Source organism: Otolemur garnettii, unplaced genomic scaffold, assembly GCF_000181295.1.
Source record: "Otolemur garnettii isolate 467f Iridium unplaced genomic scaffold, OtoGar3 scaffold00072, whole genome shotgun sequence".
NCBI lineage: Eukaryota > Metazoa > Chordata > Mammalia > Primates > Galagidae > Otolemur > Otolemur garnettii.
In genome coordinates, this window is record NW_003852467.1 from 6,446,891 (window position 1) to 6,451,616 (window position 4,726).

Below are 4,726 nucleotides of genomic sequence, written 5' to 3' on the forward strand. Positions count from 1 at the left end.
CCGTCATTGTTGTTTGGCGGGTCCGGGCTGGGGATTCGAACCCACCACCTTAGGTGTACGTGGCTGGCGCCTTAGCCAGTTGAACTATAGGCGCTGAGCCCACAAAAGTGCTTCTGTAGCTCCACGCATCGCACCATCACCAGACAATGAACAAAGTAATAAGGCCCTAGGAAAACTAGGGTTAGATGAAGCTCTTATTACATCATTAGGGACCCATGTTCATTCAAACTTTCTCATTCAGTTTTTGTGTTTAGAGTTTTTGCCTCAAGATCAAAAAAGTGCTGCTATACCTCCAAGTATCACACCATCACTGGACAATTTACAAAGAAGGAAACCCCTAAGGAGGCCAGAGTTAAATCAAGTTCTTATTTCATCATTAGGGACCCACTTTCTTTTGATCTTCCTCCTTCAGTTTTTGTCTTTAGAGTTTTTGCCTCAAGATCACAAAAGTGATGCTGTAGCTTGCACTATCGCACCATCACTGGACTATGAACAAAGGCAGAAGCCCCTAAGGACCCTAGGATTAGATCAAGCTCTTATTACGTCAGTCGAGACCTATGTTCTTTCAATCTTTCTCCTTCAGTTTTTGTCTTTAGAGTTTTTGCCTAATGATCACAAAAGTGCTGCTGTAGCTCCAAGTATCGCACCAAGACTGGAGAATGAACAAAGGAATAAGGCCCTAGGAAGGCTAGGGTTAGATCAAGCTGTTATTACATCATTAACGGCCCACATTTGTTCAAACTTTCTCCTTTAGTTTTTTGTCCTCAGAGTTTTCACCTCAAGAGCACAAAACTGTTGCTGAATCATCACAGGACAATTTTAAAAGGAAGAAGGCCCTAAGGTGGCTCAGGTTAGATCAAGCTCTTATTACATCATTAGGGACCTGTGTTATTTCAATCTTCCTCCTTGAATTTTCTGCCTTTCCCGTTTTTGCCTCATGATCAGGTAACTACTGCTGCATCTCCAGGTATCGCATCATCACTGAACAAAGAAAGAAGGAATAAGTCCCTAGGAAGGCTACGGTTAGATAAAGCTCTTATTACTTCATTAGGTACTCATGATCGTTCAATCTTTCTCCTTCAGTTTTTGTCTTTATAGTTTTTGCCTCATGATCACAAAAGTGCTGCTGTAGCTCCAAGTATCACACCATCACAGGACAATGAACAAAGGAAGAAGGCCCTAGGAAAACTAGGGATAGATCAAAGTCTTATTACATCATTTGGAGCGCATGTTCTTTTAAACTTTCTCCTTGAGTTTTTTGTCTTTATATCTTTTGCCTCAAGATCACAAAAGTGCTGCTGTAGCTTGAACTATGGCACCATCACTGGACAATGAACAAAGGAGGAAGCCCCTAAGGATCCTAGGGTTAGATCAAGGTCTTGTTACATCATTAGGGACCCATGTTCTTTAAACTTTCTCCTTCAGCCTTTTGTCTTTAGAGTTTTTGCCTCAAGATCACAAAAGTGCTGCTGTAGCTTCAAGTATCACACCATCACCAGACAATTTACAAAGGAGGAAGCCCCTAAGGAGGCGAGGATTAGATCAAGGTCTTAGTACATCATCAGGGACCCATGTTCTTTTGATCTTTCTCCTTCGGTTTTTGTCTTTAGAGTTTTTGCCTGAAGATCACAAAAGGGCTTCTGTCGCTCCAAGTATTGCACCATCATGGGGAATGAACAAAGAAATAAGGCTCTAGGAAGGCTAGGGTTAGATCAAGCTGTTATTACATCATTAACGGCCCACGTTTGTTGAAACATTCTCCTTCAGTTTTTTGTCTTTATACTTTCTGCCTCAAGATCACAAAAGTGCTACTGCAGCTCGAAATATCGCACCATCACCGGACAATGAACAAAGGAAAAAAGGCCCTAGCAAAACTGAGGTTAGGGACCCATGTTCATTCAATATTTCTCCTTTCGTTTTTTGTCCTCAGAGTTTTCGCCTCAAGAGCACAAAACCTGCAGCTCCAGGTACCCCATCATCACAGGACAATTTTCAAAGGAAGAAGGCTCTAAGGAGGCTCGGGTTAGATCAAGCTCTTATTACACATTAGGGACCCGTGTTCTTTCAGTCTTCTTCCTTGAATTTTTTGTTTTTAGCGTTTTTGCCTCATGATCAGGTAACTGCTGCTGCATCTCCAGGTGTCACATCATCACTAAACAAAGAAACAAGGAATAAGTCCCTAGGAAGGCTACGGTTAGATAAAGCTCTTTTTACTTCATTAGGGACCCATGATCGTTCAATCTTTCTCTTTCAGTTTTTGTCTTTATAGTTTTTGCCTCATGATCACAAAAGGGCTGCTGTAGCTCCAAGTATCACACCAGCACGGGACAATGTTCAAATGTAGAAGGCTCTGGGAAGGCTAGGGTTATGTCAAGCCCCAATTACATCACTAGGGACCCATGATCGTTCAAACTTTCTCCTTCAGCTTCTTGTCTTTATAGATTTGGACTCAAGATCACAAAAGTGCTGCTGTAGCTCCAAGTATCACACCATCACCAGAAAATGTTCAAAGGAAGAAGGCCCTAGGAAAACTAGGGTTATATCAAAGTCTTATTCCATCATTAGGGACCCATGTTCTTTCAAACTTTCTCCTTCAGTTTTTTATCTTTATACTTTTTCCCTCAAAATCACAAAAGTGCTGCTGTAGCTTCAACTATCGCACCATCGCTGAACAATGAAAAAAGGAGGAAGCCCCTAACAAGCCTAGGGTTAGATCAAGCTCTTATTACATCATTGGAGACCCATATTCTTTCAGTCTTTCTTCTTCAGTTTTTGTCTTTAGAATTTTTGCCTCAAGATCACAAAAGGGCTGCTGTAGCTCCAAGTATCACACCAGCACGGGACAATGTTCAAATGTAGAAGGCTCTGGGAAGACTAGGGTTAGGTCAAGCTCCCATCACATCATTAGGGACCCATGTTCTTTCAAACTTTCTCCTTCAGCTTTTTGTGTTTACAGATTTGACCTCAAGATCACAAAAGTGCTGCTGTAGCTCCAAGTATCACACCATTACAGGACAATGAACAAAGGAGGAAGCCCCTAAGGAGCCTAGGGTTAGATCAAGGTCTTATTACATCATTCGAGACCCATGTTCTTTCAGTCTTTCTTCTTCAGTTTTTGTCTTTAGAATTTTTGCCTCAAGATCACAAAAGGGCTGCTGTATCTCCAAGTATCACACCATCACAGGACAATTTACAAAGGAGGAAGCCCCTAAGGAGGCTAGGGTTAGATGAAGCTCTTATTACATCATTAGGGACCCATGTTCTTTTGATCTTTCTCCTTCAGTTTTTGTCTTTAGAATTTTTGCCTCAAGATCACAAAAGTGCTGCTGTCGCTCGAGTATTGCACAATCACCAGACAATGAACAAAGGAATAAGGGCCTAGGAAAACTAGGGTTAGATGAAGTTCTTATTACATCATTAGGAACCCATGTTCTTTCAATCTTTCTCCTTCCATTTTTTGTCTTTAGAGTTTTTGCGTCAATATCAGAAAAGTGCTGCTGTAGCTTCAAGTATCGCACCATCAGCAGACAATGAACTCAGGGGGAAGCCCCTAAGGAGGCTAGGGTTAGATCAAGGTCTTATTACAGCATAAGGAACCCAGGATCATTCAATCTTTCTCCTTCAGTTTTTATCTTTATAGTTTTTGCCTCATGATCACAAAAGTGCTGCTGTAGCTCCAAGTATCCCACCATCACTGGAGAATGAACAAAGGAATAAAGTCCTAGGAAGGCTAGGGTTAGATCAAGTTGTTATTACCTCATTAGCAGCCCACGTTTGTTCAAACTTTCTCCTTCATTTCTTTGCCTTCATACTTTTTGCCTCAAGGTCACAAAAGTGCTACTGCAGCTCCAAGTATCGCACCATCACCGGACAATGAACAAAGGAAAAAGGCCCTAGCAAAACTGGGGTTAGGGACCCATGTTCATTCAGTATTTCTCCTTTCGTTTTTTTGTCCTCAGAGTTTTCACCTGAAGATCACAAAACTGTTGCTGCAGCTCCAGGTATCCCATCATCACAGGACAATTTTCAAAGGAAGAAGGCCCTAAGGAGGCGCGGGTTAGATCAAGTTCTTATTACATCATTAGAGACCCATGTTCTTTCAATCTTCCTCCTTGAATTTTCTGCCTTTCCCGTTTTTGCCTCATGATCAGGTAACTGCTGCTGCATCTCCAGGTATCACATCATCACTGAACAAAGAAACAAGGAATAAGTCCCTAGGAAGGCTACGGTCAGATAAAGCTCTTTTTACTTCATTAGGGACCCATGATCATTCAATCTTTCTCCTTCAGTTTTTGTCTTTATAGTTTTTGCCTCATGATCACAAAAGGGCTGCTGTAGCTCCAAGTATCACACCATCACCGGAAAATGAACAAAGGAAGAAGGCCCTAGGAAAACTAGGGTTAGGTGAAGCACCTATTCCGTGATTAGGGACCCATGTTCTTAAAAACTTTCTCCTTCAGTGCTTTTCTTTAGAGTTTTTGCCTCAAGATCACAAAAGTGCTGCTGTAGCTTGAACTATCACACCATCCCTGGACAATGAACAAAGGAGGAAGCCACTAAGGAGCCTAGGGTTAGATCAAGCTCTTATTACGTGATTCGAGACCCATGTTCTTTTGATCTTTCTCCTTCAGTTTTTTTTTTAGAATTTTTGCCTCGGCTCGGCGCCTGTGGCTCAAGTGGCTAAGGCGCCAGCCACATACACCTAAGGTGGCGGGTTCGAATCCCC